This window comes from Sciurus carolinensis, chromosome 11 (assembly GCF_902686445.1).
Source record: "Sciurus carolinensis chromosome 11, mSciCar1.2, whole genome shotgun sequence".
NCBI classification, from domain to species: Eukaryota; Metazoa; Chordata; class Mammalia; order Rodentia; family Sciuridae; genus Sciurus; species Sciurus carolinensis.
The window spans coordinates 80,332,107-80,348,768 of record NC_062223.1 but is presented as its reverse complement, the minus strand read 5'-3'; the positions used below and the strand labels follow the sequence as shown (position 1 = coordinate 80,348,768).

At 40.0% G+C, this 16,662-nt stretch overlaps 1 protein-coding gene across 2 annotated transcripts in view; it reads left to right on the top strand.

Moving 5' to 3' along the window:
- The window catches only part of Gab2 (GRB2 associated binding protein 2), a 188,441-nt gene that overhangs the window by 132,905 nt on the left and 38,874 nt on the right, over positions 1-16,662 (top strand). The window lies entirely within an intron of this gene.

Below are 16,662 nucleotides of genomic sequence, written 5' to 3'. Positions count from 1 at the left end.
TTTAAAAATGTCATGCTGAATAGCAAGGGTCCCCCTCTCAGCAATAATTTCCTATAAATATTTTAGGTTTTGAAGGCCAGATACAGTCTCTTTCATATTCTTGTAATTTTTTTTTACAACTCTTTGAAAATGGAAGATCATTCTTAGCTCATTGACAACATCAGCATCACCTGGAAGGTTCCTAGAAATATAGATTCCTGTACTTGTATGATTACATGAATGGTGTGACTCTACATTGTGTACAACCATAGAAATGAAGTTGTACCCCATTTGTATACAATGAATCAAAATGCAGTATGTAAAAAAATTTTTAAATATATTTAAAAATAAAATAATAATTAAAAAAAGAAATAAGTTTCTTGGACCTCACTTCAGACTTACTGAGTTAGAAACTGTGGGAGTAAGGCCCAGCAATGTGCCCTTGAAAACCTTTCAGGTTGTTTTGATGCATGGTTAAGTTTGAGAACCACTGGCCTGATCCTTTGCCACTCAGGATGGCATTTGTGACCCAGCAGAATCTGCCTCTGTTGGGAACTTTTAGAAAGGCAGAATAGAAGACTTCCAACCAAATTTACAGGGGTTGTGAAAATAGCACAGCAGGTTTCTGTGTACTCTTCACTGAGCTTTCGTTAATGTTAACATCTTAGTTCCATGGTGTAATTATCAAAACTAAGTGATCAACATTGGTACAATACTGTTAACTATAGGCTGTATGAATTTCACCTGTTTTTCACTCATTTCCTTATTCTTTTCAGGATTCATTCTTGAGTACCATGTTAGATTTAGAACCTGAGTCTCCTCCAGTTTGTGACAGCTTCTTGTTCTTTCTTACCTTGCATAACCTTGACCCTTTCAAAGAATACTGACTGGATATTTTGTGAGTGTGTCCAATGTTTCCTCATGGTTATATTGAGGTTATCAGTTTGGGAGATTAAGTGACGTCCTTTTCTTAGCACATTGGATCAGAGGCACATGGTGTCAATGTGTTATACTACCAGTCTTATTGACCTTGATCAACTTGATGGAGGTGGAATCTGCTGGATGTTTTAAACGTAAACTAATTGTCTTTACTTTTTGTGTCTAATAAACATTTCCCATACTTTGGGAAATACTTGAATGATAAGCAAATACCCTTTTCTCCTTAAAATTTGTCACTAATTTTAGCATTCATTAGTGGGTCATAGTAGCATACATTAGTAGTCATAGTGGCAACAGTTATTACTGTGATGGGTTTTTTTTGTTGTTGTTGTTGTTTGATAGTGTCTCACAAAGTTGCCCAGGCTGACCTTGAACTTATTGGTCCTTCTGTGTCAACTTCCAAGTTCCTACACGTGGCTCTATTTTATTTTATTTTTTTTTTTTATTGTGGAAGTTTTATAACAACATCCACAGGCAGAATCTTTTAACAGAATCAGCAAACATCTTCATACATGCTGTACATGTATATTTTGGTATTAAAAGATACAATTGACTCAGTAGCAAAACTTTAAAAATAGCACTTTTTACCCAAATCAACCTCTTTCTATGATTTACCATTCAGGAAACTAGGACATAATGACTTTCTCATCAAAGTGGTTTGTTCACTTGTAAAAGTATAAGTCATTTAAGATCCCTACCTGCTGAATCAGATAGCAGAGGGCTGCCTTCTATAATATTAGTGCTGTTCCAGATAGTTAATTTTAATGTCACCTTTAAAAAAACTTGTGAGGGAAAAATTGAAAATTACCATTTTGTCTACAGAATAAATGTAATTTATACAGACCTGGAAATAATTCAAAAGCTCAAATTCTTAATGTGAAAGCAAGTAGAGAAAGATTCAAAATGGTAATTTTTTTCCTTTAAATAAATGATAGGTATGATAACTAGGTGATGATTCAAGTTTATAACTAGTTAATTACTGAAAAGACGATTGCATTCATCATGAACCATGACATTAGAGAAGATATGAGAACATATTCATGTCCCTGAGCTAGCCAAGAGTCAACATTTTATTTTGTTTTATAGTTCCAACTCTTGCCATACGAGTTTGAAATGTTAACAGTTTAAATGTCTAAATATGCTAAATATCAAGCACCTGTTAGCAACAGAAACCAGAACATTGTTATACTGAAATATACAAGATATTTAGATAGGATTTCATTTGTTGTCAAAAAATAGTGACTAGGGCTGGAGATGTAGCTCAGTGGTAGAACACTCACCTAGCATGTGAAAGGAAAAAAAAAAGGCATTGATTACTCATACCAAATAATTAAATCTGACTTCTTTTTTTTTTTTAATATTGCACCAGGTCCTCTCAGAGAAACATGAAAATAATACCGAGGCTCTTATTATTCTTATTTTATGATTTTATGGAAATTAAACAAAAGCCAGTAGAAATTTATGAATGTCATACTATCTTTGGATAGTGACAGTAAGGTATATAATTAGAGATATCCTTGTTTAGAAAAACGGAAAAGCACTCATAGAATAAACAACACTATATATATATTTGTGGGGGCACAGGGGATTGAACCCTGAAGGGCTTAATAACGGAGCCATATCCCCAATCCTTTTTATTTTTTATTTTGAGACAGGGTCTTATGAAGTTGCTTAGGCCCTTGCCAAGTTGCTGAGGCTGGCCTCAGGCTTGCAGTCCTCCTGCCTCAGCCTCCCGAGGTGCTGGGATTACAGGCATGCACCTCCACACCCAGCTGTAACTGAGTCTTTATAAGCCAGATGGAGTTGATTGCTGTTAAAACTAGTCGAGGTTTACATTAGTCCATTTTGTACAGAAAATGACCTGCCTGTGAGAAGCATGAGATGATATGATTTCACTCTTCCTCAGGAGAAATATACCGTAAAGCCTGCCATTGCAGCTGAAATCACGTGTGCTAGACAGAATCAGGATCAGATAGACCATTCAACTTTTCCTTGCAGGTTGAGCAAGCAGCAAAGTATACTGCTCTCCAAGGGGGCTGTCATCACTAAATTGGGACCTGATCCTCTAAACAAGGTACAGAGCCCTCCTTTTTTCCAAGGTTACTTTTAGGTGGCAGAAAGTCCAAGAGACATCACTAGGTTGACACTGGTTGCACCCATGGTGTTCAGTTGAACCCAAGAAATGTTTCCATCATCAAAGAAGATGACGGCAGCAGTAGTTGTACAACTTCAGCAGACAGGTTGGAATAGCTCCCTCTCCACTACGACATTCCCAGCAAACAGATGCACCATCGTGCCCCTCTGCCTCACTCTCTCCCTCGTGTCCTCCAGACACCAAGGCTTGACACGGATCCATCTGTTCACTTTTGGTCCCAGATGGAAACGCACATGCTCAGGGATGATGAGGGGAGCTGGCAGAGACTGCAGCTGTAGAAAGCAACTGGCACAGGCCCCTCCAAGGCCAGTCCAGCCGTGCTGCCTTAACTGTGGTGCTTTAACGGTGATTTTCTCTTCCCCCCCAATCTGCATTTTATCTAGATTCTCAGGTGAGCTGTATGAACACTAAAATGTGAAAACCACTGGGTTAGATCATTGATTCCCAAACCTGGTGGGAGGGCAGTCATCAGAATCACCTGAAAAAGTTTTCCTTTTTAACTTACATGTGCTGAGTCCATAATTCTGATTTAGGGCTTAGAAATCAAGAGCTTTTAAAAAAAAAATTTTCTGAGACTGGGGTTGTGGCTCAGTGGTAGAGTACTTACTTAGCATGTGAGGAACTGGGTTCAATTCTCAGCACCACATACAAATAAATGAATAAAATAAAGGTCTTTCAACATCTAAAAAATATTTTTTAAAAATTTCTCCCACAGAATAGGAAAAAAAAATTTCAAATCTTTACATCTTATCAGAATTCAGAATATATAAAGAACTCATTTTAGATCAACAACAAGACAACTCAGTTTTCAAATAAAGCTTTTAAATTCTCTGGATTTTTTTTGTTGGGGGTGGTACCAGGGTTTGAATTCAGGGGCACTCAACCACTGAGCCACATCCAGCCCTATTTTGTATTTTATTTAGAGATCGGGTCTCACAATTTGCCTAGTGCCTCGCTTTTGCTGAGGCTGGCTTTGAACTCACAATCCTTCTGTCTCAGCCTCCCAAGCCGCTGGGATTACAGGTATGTGCCACCACCCATGGCAAATTCTCTGGATATTAGTTCTTCATCAATGAAGAATTTGCAAAACTTTTTTTTCCCATTCTGCAGGATTTCTCTTCACTCTGTTGATTGTCTCCTTTGCTATGCAGAAACTTTTTAGTTTGATGTAATCCCTTGTGCCTGTTTCTGCTTTTGTTGCCTACACTTTTAGGGTTATAGCCAAAAAAAATCATTGCCTATACAAATGTGTGTGTGTGTTACTACAGTCCTGGGAATTGAGCACAGAGGTACTCTACTACTGAGCTGCATCCCCATCCCTTTTCATTTTTTATTTTGAGACAAGGTCTCACCAGCTTGGCATGGTTGGGCTTGACGTTGCAATCCTCCCACCTCAACTTTCCTCGTAGCTGGAATTACAGATGTGTACCACTGTGCCTGGCTTATACTAATGTCTTGGAGTGTCTCCCTAGTTTTCCTCTAGTAGTTTCAGAGTTTCACGTCTTCTGTGTAGGTCCTTGATACATTTTAAGTTGATTTTTGTACAGGGTAAGAGGTAGGGATGAAATCTCAGTCTTATGCATATAGAGATACCCATTGGTCACAGCACCATTTGGTAAAGAGGCTGTCCTTTTTCCTCTTTGGTTTTGGAACCTTTGTAGAGAATTCACTGACTGTAGATTTGTAGATTTATTTCAGAGATCTCTATTCTCTTTATCTTTATACTGGTTTTTATGCTAGCCCCTTGATGTTTTAGTTACTATAGTTCTGTTATATGCCTTGAAATCAGGTGTTGGAATACTTCCAGTTTTGTACTTTTTGCTTGAGATTGCTTTGGCTCTTGGGGTCTTTTGTGCCTCCCTATTAATTTTCAGATTTTTTTCCTACGGTTTGTTTTGCTTTGTTTTTTCAGTGTTGAATATTTTTCCATTGTGAAGAATGTCATTGGTATTTTGATGGGGATTGCATGAGATCTGTAAACTTCTGTGTAGTATGGGTATTTTAACAATATTAATTCTTCCAATCCATGAACATGGGATTCTTGCCATTGTGTGTGTGTGTTCTCTTTAGTTTCTTTCATAAGATTTTTTTTAAAGAATTTTTATTGTTGAAGTGTTTTCCTTCCTTAGTTAAATATAGTCTTAGGGTTTGTGTTGTTATTGTTTTATGGTTTTTATAGCTATTATGAATTATTTTGCTGTCCTGATTTCAATTTCTCTCTTATTAAGTTCATTACTGGTGGATGGAAATGTATCTACTGATTTTGTAGAATAGTCATTATAGAAGCTGGGAAGGATAGGAGGGCAGACAGAGGGAGGTTGGATAATTGTTCCAAAACGCATTTAGGTAGGAGTAATAAATTCTACATCCCAGTGGGGTGACTATAGTTCACAATAGCCTATTATTTATTTTATGAATAACTAGAAGAGAGACACTCAAAGACTCCAAATACAAGGTAATAATGAGATCAAAACATCAGTTACCCTAACTTAATCAATTTATATTATATACATGTACTGAAATAATCACACTGTATCCCATAAATACATTTATTACTAGTTAATTAAAAAATTTTTTAAATATTTAAGAAGGTAGAAATACTACTCTCATTTTATCACTACACTTTGTGTACATATATCAAATTATCACACTGTAGTTCATGCATATGGACAATTAATAATTTTTAAAATTCATTTTAAAGTCCTAAAAATGAACACAAAAATGGGCAAAGAATCTGAATAGACATTTCTCCAAAGAAGATATAGGAATCACTAATAAGTACATAAAAAAGATACTGAGTGTCCTTAGCTATTAGGGAAGTACAAATCAAAACCACAGCAATTTCCTATCTGCTAGGGTGGTATAATTTAAAAGATGGATAAGAACAAGTATTGGGCAAGATGTAGAGAAACACATTGCTCAGATGTCCCACCTTTACTTTGCTCATGAAAAGTAAAGTGGTACAGGCATTGCAGAAAGCAACGTGGCAGTTTTCTCAAATGCTAAGCATAGAATAACCAACCGTATGACCCAGATACAAAATATATACCCCAAAGGCACACCCCCTGTACCCCACCTCCTCCAGGCACCCTACCCGCCTTCAGTTACCACTTAGTTAATTCCATCAGGGGATTAATACACTTGGGTTAAGGCTCTAAAACCCAATCATTTCTCCTCTAAACCTTCTTCATTGTCTCACACTTGAGCTTTTAGGAAACACCTCACATCCAAACCATAACACCCTTTATTTGTTCCTGATGAAAAGTAAAGTGTGCTTATTTGGGAGCTGGTGAGGGGAGTAAAGGAATTAAAAGGCAAAAGCAAAAACTCCACAAACCCACCAATCTCAGAGCTTTTATAAATGTAAGAAATCGATTTTAAAGTACCTTCAATTTTTAGGAAATAGCAAATTTATTTTAATGGAATTATTTCCTTGTGGGATTAGAGGTATGTCCTCCAAGAAAAACATATTCTTGAGATAAAAATAATCCTTGAGGCAAATGTCTTTTTTTAAAAAAAAAATCACATATTTAAAAGATATTGTCTGAATCTTACTCTGTAGGATTTAAATATAATATAAATGTAGAGATGATATTCTCTGGACTTGTTTTCTTTGGTAGGAAGATTCACTTCTCTGTTTGCACATTATTATTTGCTCTTTCACTCAGGAAACCTTTATGAGCACTACTCCATGCCAGTCTCCATCATAGCCAGCAAGACTGGAGATGGTCAGTAGGGTTCCAGTGTTGAACTCACAGCCTGGTAGAGGAACAGGTGTAACCACAGTCACAGAGGGTGTCGTTTCAGGTATCACCAAGGTCAGAGGCAGCAGCAGGGCACCACCAGCTCCAGGAGGGACAGAGTGGGAGGGTGGTGTTACAACTTTGTTCACTAAAAGATAGACTTCCTTAAGCCTTTGGTTTAAAGGGATCATTTTATGAGACGTCTGATAGTTTAATTACCAGAGCAAGGGTCTTAGTTGTCTGACATAGGTTTAGGGTTCTTTGTGCAGTCTTCCCGAGAAAGACAATAGGCTTTTCTTGCTCTCACAGGAGAATCTAGTGTGTTAAAAGAGCCAGTCATTTAATGTTTAATGGGTTATGTTCTAATTTAACAGCTTTCTTAAGAGTGAATTATACATGTAAAACCTCCAGGTGTCAGGACTTACAGTTTAATCACCCAGTCAGTGTTTTCATAGCTGAGAGTTGGGATCTGAGGAGAAGTAGGAAGTTAACATTTGATTACCTACTTTTGGTCAAAAACCTATTTCATTTAATCACTTTGTCAATTTCATTTCCCTTTTCAAATAAGGACACTCTACTTTTTCTACACTGCCTTGCACTTTGACTCTCCAGGACTTGAAGATCCTCTCTGTCCACTTACCACTAATTTGGGCTAGGCTAGGACACTACCCAACTATCATCAGCCCACCTAGACCCTGAGGCAACTCTGCTCTCTTTGGCGGGGCATGTTAAGAACAACCTACTCACCTGGGACTTGGGGTCAGCACCTGCTTTTAGGTGAGGGGCACCCTGGACTGACCCCTAAAGCTCAGCAGTCACAAAAAGAAATAACAGTAGCTATATAGTGACCATTTACTTTATGAAAGAAGAGGCTCGAAATAAACTGCCACTAAAAATTCAGTAATCCTTCGAGATAGCAAAAAATTTGACCTAAGGCCATATAGCTAGAAAATGACAAAGCCAGTATTCTCGTCTAAGCTAGGTCTGACTTTGCATTATAACATGATGTCTCTTTGATCTTAGCATCCTTGAATATGAATACCTGCCAAAACCAAGTCCAGATATTTTGTCCCTTTGTGTACTCCATAGAAAGTGGGAATACTCCCAAACCCCTTCCGCTGGGGGCCCAACAGCAGGCCCAGGTTTGCCACCTCACCACCCCAAATTGCTCAAGTCTGTGGGCTGCAGTATTCCTAGTTTAGTAACTTCTAGGGCATTAATCAGTTCTCCAGTTCTTTCAGTCTGTCTGTAGGCTGGGGTGAAGATGCCTGGTTCATGTTGCCATTCTGTGACCACGTGAGCAAGTCACCTGATCAAAGTCTCAGTTTCCTGGTATAGAGTAGGGATAAAATACTTTCTGGTCTCATCCCGGTGCTGCTGCTTCTTGCATGGGTGCATCCAGACAAACCTCAGACCCCGCAGCAGCACTCAACCAAAGGACTATGCACATTGCATTCCATGTTAGGGTATTCCCTGGAGTTGTCTGATCCAAAATCCCTGCTTGCTGCCCGGTCCTGTAAAGAGATTCCTCATATGGGATCCTCTTGCAAGCAGATACTCCTTTTTTCTTTGTTTTCTTTCTTTTGCTTAAGGGTTGTGATGGGACCCATTGAAAAACTTGTTTTTCACTTTCAGCTGGAAGGGTTTTTGTGGCAGATGGAGTCTATCTTTTTTTTTTTTTCCAACTTTCTTACCACCCCCAGATTCTTATTTCTACTGCCACCCTCCAATTCCTCACATATTCCAGCCAAAACGTTTAGGATAAAACCTGCAGGATCAAGACCAGACCAGGAGTGAAACTGAGTCTGAATATCGACATAAGGCTGGAGATACCAACCTTCTGATAGAGAACTCTTTCCAAAAGGAAATCAGGGATGATGTTCAAGAAGGAAAAGCAACTCCCAAGAACATATATCAAGATTTCATATCACGTGCATGGTGTCTGTTGTGGGGGAAGGGGATGCATGCATGCAGACAAAAGTAAGAACCCTATCTCCCTCTAGGAATCAAAATAGCCTTCAGTCCTCAGAGTAAAAAAGAAAGATGCTCTCAGTTTTGTTTACCAGCAAGCAGGTCCAAGTCCTCACATTTGTGGCCCAGTCGTGGGCAGCTATCCCTGACCAGATGTGCCACGCACAAAAAGAGCCAGCTCTCAGCAAAGAGCTTTGATGAATTATTCATGTGCTCAGGATCATCCGCTGTTAGGAAAACCTTTGACTCCTCAAAGCCGAGGACGTCTTCCCTTTTATCCCCTTCCTCCTCCATTTATTCAGTGGCTATCCCAGCATAGCCACTATCACATGGCAGGCTTACTGAGACTTGAGAGCAGCTACTAACTTGCTGTATTATGTAAAATGTGACTTTACCTCTCTGTTTTTTTCTGTAAATAGAGTTGATGCTCCCTCACAGAGTTGTTGGGAGGTTACACAAGTAAAGCTAGGAAAATGTATAGGTACACAGTGTGAACAGTAGCTGCCCGCTGTACTGTTTTCCATGTAGTGATTATGGCAGTAAAGATAGTTGTTATATCTGTAGAAGAGAAACAGAATATGATTTAAATATCTGGCATTTTTAGAGAACTTTCCAGTCTACAAATCATTCTACAGTCTGATTCGAGTGTAAAGAAACACAATGAGATAGTCAGGGCTGCTGGCATTATTCCTATTGCACAAGTAAGAAAACTGAAGTTCAAAGGCACTGCCAGAAAGCAGAGCTGCTGGGCATGGACACCAGGGCTTTTCACTCCATTCTACGGCCATTTGTCCTAACCCCTGTTCACAGACCTGTTTACTATGACTGCGTCTAAGTCACAGAGTAGCAAGAAGAAAGAGCAGTAAGATGTTTTTCAATCACTGAGAACTGACTGCTTTGAAAATAAAGTGCTGTTGCACATTAATATTAATCTCTGAGGGCTAAATTAGCAGGGTAACATGGTCTTAGATCTTAGAGTAGCCAGCAAATCACTGAATCTGAACCCAGGGAGTTTAACTCATCAAAGCCCTGTTTTATAACTCTTTATTTTTATTTTATTTTTTTTAGTTGTAGATAGACACAATATACCTTTATTTTATTGACTGATTTTCATCTGGTGCTGAGGGTCGAACCCAGTGCCTCTCACATGCGAGGCAAGAGCTCTACCACTGAGCTACAACCCCAGCCCTGTTTTATAACTCTTGAAGATTTTATATAAGGCCAGAACCTCCTCCATATCCTTTCCACTGTTTAAGCCTTTTCCTTCTTCTTGAACTCCTTGAAGAGAATTTCATAGTAATCACATGCCTAATTCTATGGAATGAAAAATTCCCAGAGTTCCAATCAACTACTCTTTAACTCTTCCCCACATTTTCTCTACTAGAAGTTTTGTGAGGTTGTCCCCTTTAAATATTTTGTAAATATTTAAATTTCTGGTAATCCTTGTGTTTCCCAACTTAGTCCTCAGCAGAATATTTTAAGTCCTAGGTCTTATCTGGGGGTCAGGCAATACCCATAGGGATGCTTTTGGGGAAATCTTAAGCATCCACTGGAAGAATGTTACCGGGCAGGGGGTTGTCTTCAAATAGTTCCTTCCTCTCTGGAGAGAACGCTTGGTGCCTTGTAGGTCAGGACCCCTTATTTCTCTGGGCTTCTGCCAGCAGGGAGGGCTTACAGTGGAGCTCAGCTCAGTTCACTGTGATGCCTTCTGATGACCTTTGTCCTTCCTATGATGAAAAGTGAGTGGGTGAGCTGGGGAGAATCGGGTCAGAGCAGGATGGGGAGGGAGGCAGCATTTCTCAGAGACCTCACCCTCCTTTCTTCTCATCCCTGGGAAGGACTTTTTCTCCCCATACCCTCCCCTGCCTTCTGGATCCTGGTGTTTTTAAGTGAGATCAGACTCCCAACTCTTCTGGGACCCGTGTTGGATGCTGAGAGCAAGTGTGGGAGGTGAGAGGAGCGTCTCCCTGGACCCAGACTGTCTCCTGCAGAGCAAAAAAGACTGACCCAGGCCCCAGCCCAGAGGCGGAGGCTGCTGTCTGAATCACCCACCCTTTTTTTCCACTGAGACAATGAGGAAAATAAACATCCAGACCAGTTTCCAGCCAGATCTGAAATCCTCATGCCTTAAAAAAAAGTGTTATTCTAGCTAACCCTGAAACATCAGACCTTCCTCCTAAATCTTTTGCTTGCTCATTGGTTTTTGTTTATAGCTGGGTCTAGTCACCCCCGGAGCAGGCCTTGAATTGGAACATGAACTCCATAAAATCCCCACAGACTCTTCTGCATTGTCCTGGAACAGGCCCCAACCCTGACCTTCAGGGAAGTCCAGACTCTGGAGGAGGAAAAAGAGACAGGGAGAAACCTGACCCTGCTGTCTTCATCCTAAGCCTTGATCCCTCTTCCTGCTCTGCCTTTTATACCAGACACTTCCCCTCGCCTTCCCAGCCAGCCAGCATAGATCAAGTCTAGTGTTACCTGCCAGAACCCACAGACTGTTAGAGAAGGTAGTGTCTTGTCCAACTCCTCAACACCAGCAGTTTTGAATGGCTCCCTGATGTCTCTTGAGATCCGCCTCCTCTTTACCCACCCACCCCTCTTTTTTTGTTTGTTGGTTTGTTCTTTGAGGGCTTCTTCTTATCCCTAGTGAAGGAAGGCAATAAATGATTTTCGAATTGGTCCCAGCCCAGATTCCAAAGCCTAATCTAACTCTGATTTGGGACTAGAAGTAGAATTAGAACTTTGTATTTAGTAGTAAGTTCATCTTGGACCCCTGAAGGATCTTGATTATGGCTAAATGTCCTATTACAAATCAGGGTTCATTCTGAATGCTACAAAATCAGTAGATAATGACTGTCTTTCTCTAGCATCTGAATTGCAAAGGCCTGGTTTTAAATTTCATCTTTGTTACTGATTCAGTGAGAAGATTTCACTTTTTTAACCCTAAACTAGGAGTGATTTTCCAACCTGATTTTAAGTATTGCTTTTTAACCAGATCTTATGTGGAACTGAGTATATGAAACATGTGAGTGGAAGCAGCTATGGATTGCAGGGGAGAGGGAGGGTGCGGTGCTGCAAATCAGAGCTGTACCCAGTGCCCACCCCTCCTCTTTTCCCATGCTTGCCTGGGAAAGCTGGAACACAGTGTGAAAATCTTGGCCTGTGGCAGATATTTCAAAACAGGGACCCACAGATCAGTGCTGAGCTATGAAAATTTTTTTCATCTACAACAAAATGAAAAATATGAAGAGGAAGATAGTGTCAGTTTTCATAAAGCTAAATGTAATCAGATATTAAAACTCCCCTTTGTTCAGAGATTCTGTATGTGTGCACACAGTAACATGTTCTTTTATGTGTGTGTAAAGTGATAGTCCTAGTAAACAGCAGTTTGTCCACATCATTAAAAATTGGCAACCCCATGCGGCCCTTTCTAAAAGAGCACAGATCAAGAAGCAAAGAGGCAGTGTTGTAACTCATTCGTAAAGTGGAAGTGTCTGGAAACAGTGGGCTAGAAGTGATGCTAGTCCCCAGCCTCTGTTTTTGTACTCATGTCTCAAGGCCTCTGAATTCTACCCCCAGATTCAGGCCCACCCTGCACCCTTGTATTACATCAGTGCTCTGGGATCATTTGTCCCTCTGGCTCAGTTCTAGACCTGCTCTTGTGTGTCAGCTAGGGTCAGTCCTGGAATTGTGCCTCGTTTTCTTGTTTTTCAGTCTCTGCACTATTACCCTGCCTGTTGTCTTGAATTCCACCCAGGACTGGACCCTATCCTGCATTTATTTAACCCCTTCATCCACCAGAGTCTCCTAGACCTTAGACTGTGGCCGGAGCCCACTGCCCACTGGAAAACTTCTGTTGCCAGTGGGGTGTCTGCCTGAATTTCTGAAGAAAATCCACTTCTGCTTCTCCCAAACAGGCTTCCCTTGGACTCCTGCCCACATTTCTAGGTGATGCCCCAGTTTCTGTTCTGTGTTCACTCATTCAGCACACACCAGGGAGTACCTGTTTTTGTCAGGTCCTGTCCTAGAGTCAAGGGCTAGAGAAGAGCACAAGACACAGACCTGCTTTCAGTGAGCTCCTGAGCCTTGTTTTGTTCTCCAGTCACCCTTAGTGACTCTGCCTCCTCCATTTTCACAAAGTTTACCTGCTTTTAATTGAAGCATGTCTTGCTCTCTGCCATCATGTACCTACTAGATACAGAATTTGAGGTTAACTGCAAGTGTGAAAATCTGATCTTTTAAAAATTTCTGAATTTAGCTTCAGTAGCAAAGGCTCCATCTGGCCAGTAATAGACATAGAAGATTTAACAAATCAAGGTAAGTCTGGTCAGCTCAGCATTTTTTCAATTAATTCAAGCTTCTCCTGCTTCCTCTCTGAAGAGCTATTTTGAGTTCTCAGAGGCTTAGGGAACTGGGAAAGGTTTTTTGAACTGGAACGCAGAGTTTGGGAATAGGGGAGGAGATGTGTGAAAGACAGGGTGAGAACGTGTCTCCTTCTGTCTTTTCAGTCTGTCTGTCTCTACCACATTAGAAGAGACCTGATAAAAAATAGTTGTTCACTAGGCTTGGTGGCGCACACCTATGATCCCAGCAACTCGGGAGGCTGAGGCCAGAGAATTGCAAGTTCAAGGCCAGCCTCGACAACTTAGCAAGGCCCTCAGCAACTTAGTGAGACCCTGTCTCAAAACATGAAAAGGGCTGGGGATGTGGCTCCGTATTTAAGTGCTCCTGGATTCAGTTGCTGGTACCAAAAAAAACCAAAAAATTTAAAAAATAAAAAAAATGAAACAAGCAAACAATAAGTATCTATTCAAATAATTTACTTGAATTATTTAGTTATAGTGTTTAGCTATAACTTTGTTTATAGTTATAGTTATACAAAATTTGTTTTAAGCCTTCCAACTTATTTCCACATATTGTCATTTTTGAGAAACTTTCAGAAGGGGAAAAAAAAAAAGTCAAAAACATTCTAACTTTATTCATAGGAGCTAGAGACTAAACTATCCAAAATTCTAAATATCGAAACAATGGTATAAAATTGCTGTGGTGTAAAACAAAGAAAAACTCAAAATGGAGGATGTACTAATAACTAGGCTGAAGTCATGAGGTTATGCTAATGACCTACATTTTATTTTTATGTGTCTACTGTTTGATTTTGTTTGCCACCTCCTCACCCCTTTTCTGGGTGAGTCAGTAAATAAAATTCTTTTATGGATGGTGAATCATATTGGCCAAAACACCCAGCCAAGACAGAAGGGAATAGATTACATAGTATGGGAAACTTCTAGAATTGAGATCTTGAAGTATCCTTAGAGAGTGTTCAGTTCCATAGTCCTCAAATGACAACATATCCAGAGGTCAAGAGAGAAGCTAATTCAGTAACATACAGCTAATCGGCAAGGCTAGAATGAAAATCCAGGTTGCTTGATTGTCAATTAGTGTTTCAAATGATGTTGGTGATGACAGACTATCATATTTGTTTAATAAGGCTGTGTTGTTTATAAAGTGCTCATGTAGATGCACACATATACACATATATAAATGCATAAAAGGCCAATTTAATACATAGGGTCTTAGAATCATAGAAACACTTGAACTCACAATAATGGGTTCAATCTATGGATTCAGTCTTTTTTAAAAAAATTATATTAGTACATTATAATTTTATGTAATAATGAGATTTGTTTTGCCATATTTGTACATGCATATCACATAATTTGATCAGTCTCATTCTCCATTACCTTCTCTTTCTGTCTCCACCTCCCTCCCCCAATCTGCTTACTCTACTGGTCTCCTATTATTATTTTATCTAATGCATTATAATTATATTATGTGTGGGGGGGTTGATGGGTTCAGTCTTAACACAGTCTCAGGTAAATTAGTTTACTTTTCTGTATAAACTTCTGAATCAACAACATAAAAATGAAGCATTCTTCACAAGATATGAAGATTAAATAAGAATTTATTTAAAGCAGACAGCATAATGTTTAGTACATGATAAATGTTAAATATCAGTTGAATGTATGACTAATTGTTGCTACCTTCATTATCATCTTCACAGCCCTTTGGTTTTCTTATTCGTTTTGAGACAGTGTCTCTCTATATTGCCCAGGCTGGTCTTGAACTCCTGGGCTCAAGCATTCCTCCCACCTCAGCCTCCAGAGTAATTCAACTACAGGTACATGCCACCACCCAGCTCTCACCAGCCCTTTGAATATCATGCTGCTCTCCAAATCATATGATAGCATAATTAACCCTAACTCTCTTTTGCCCAAACTCAAAAACATTTCTTTTGTAGTACTGGAGTGTGTGATTAATATATATACCAAATAAACCCTGCTGATTTCTCTGATTTGAGGTGCATTAATTGAGGTACTCCAAAACAACGGTGTCTCATCATCTTGTTAAATTATTTATTATTTATTTGCTGTGCTGGGATCAAACCCAGGGCTTCCTGCTTACTAAGCAAGAGCTCTACCACCAAGCTACATTGTCAGCCCCAAGGTGTCTCTTTAAATCCATTCCTACTGATAATAAAAGCTAATAAGAGTTTATCATGTAACAGGCAGTGTTCTAAGCTTCTTACTTTCTTCTCTTGCAGTACAGGGATAGAGCCCAGGGACACTTGACCCCTGAGCTACATTCCTAGTCCTTTTTATTTTATTTTGAGACAGGGTCTTGCTAAGTTCCTGCGGGTAGCCTCAATCTTGCAATATTCCAACCTCAACCTCCCAAGTTGCTAGAATTACAGGCATGCGCCACTGCATACAATCCTATGAGGTAGATACTTTTTATCATTCTCATTTTACAACTGAGGAAACTGAGTCACAAAAATGTCAAATTGCTCTCCCTCATTCACACAGCTAGTAAGTAAAGGGACCACATTTCAAACCCAGTTTGGCCCCAGGGTCCAAGCTCTTAACTATTAAGCCATACCTTAAAATACTAGATTATAGTATTTGTCTCAAACAGTCACAATGCCTGGTGTGTGGACAGAGACCTGAAAGAGATTCGTTGCCATCTCTGTTCTTTTGTGGTGGCCATCTCTGGCCTTCACCACATATTGATTCTTTCCTTGGATTCCTTTAAAAGGGCATCACAGAGTTCTTACTGCCTTTAGTTTCAAACTGTGCCAGCTTTTGCCATTGACTAGACCATAGCTTCAGTTTTCTCTCTATCTGGGAGAGATGCTTTTGTGCCCACTAGAGTCCACATAAACAGAGCTGAGAGGCCATCTGGGCACTCCACCATCGGTGGGTACACTTTGAGGGGGAAGAGAGGTCATCATTTGTTCATCAAGCCCTGTTGTGGACACTGGGTATATTGGTTTGAAGAGTAGACATCAAGAAAAGTTTAGACATGCCAAGAGATTTACTCAGTAAAACAGCTGCAAGGCTAAGGAAGGGAACCAGAGAAGCAGAGAACACTTTCAGAGCTGACGCTGTGAAGGAGAGGAGGCAGGAAGGAGGATCGGGCTGCAACACAGTGCTAAGACAGGCTCAACCACGTCAGTGCGGAATCTCCAGTCAAGGTTTCTGTTAAAGAAGTCCCGTGTCTCACAGGCCTGTGTTGTATTGCTACCACTAGATGGGAATAGCTCACAGGAAGTGCATCCTGTGAACGTGGAGAGTTGAGGGGATGCAGCAAACTGGCAACTAGGTTTGTCAGTTATGTTACCCACATCAGGAGGTCTGAGAGGGATGTTTTTATAGCCACTGGAGCATCATCAGTGGTGAACAGGACATAGAGGGTTTAGACTCTTTCAGGAGCTTATAATCAAGTGCAGAGAGACAGATCAAAAACAAAATGTTGACATGACAGCAATAAGTACTTTGATAAAACATAAGGCTTGGTAATGTGATAAGGAGTGACTGG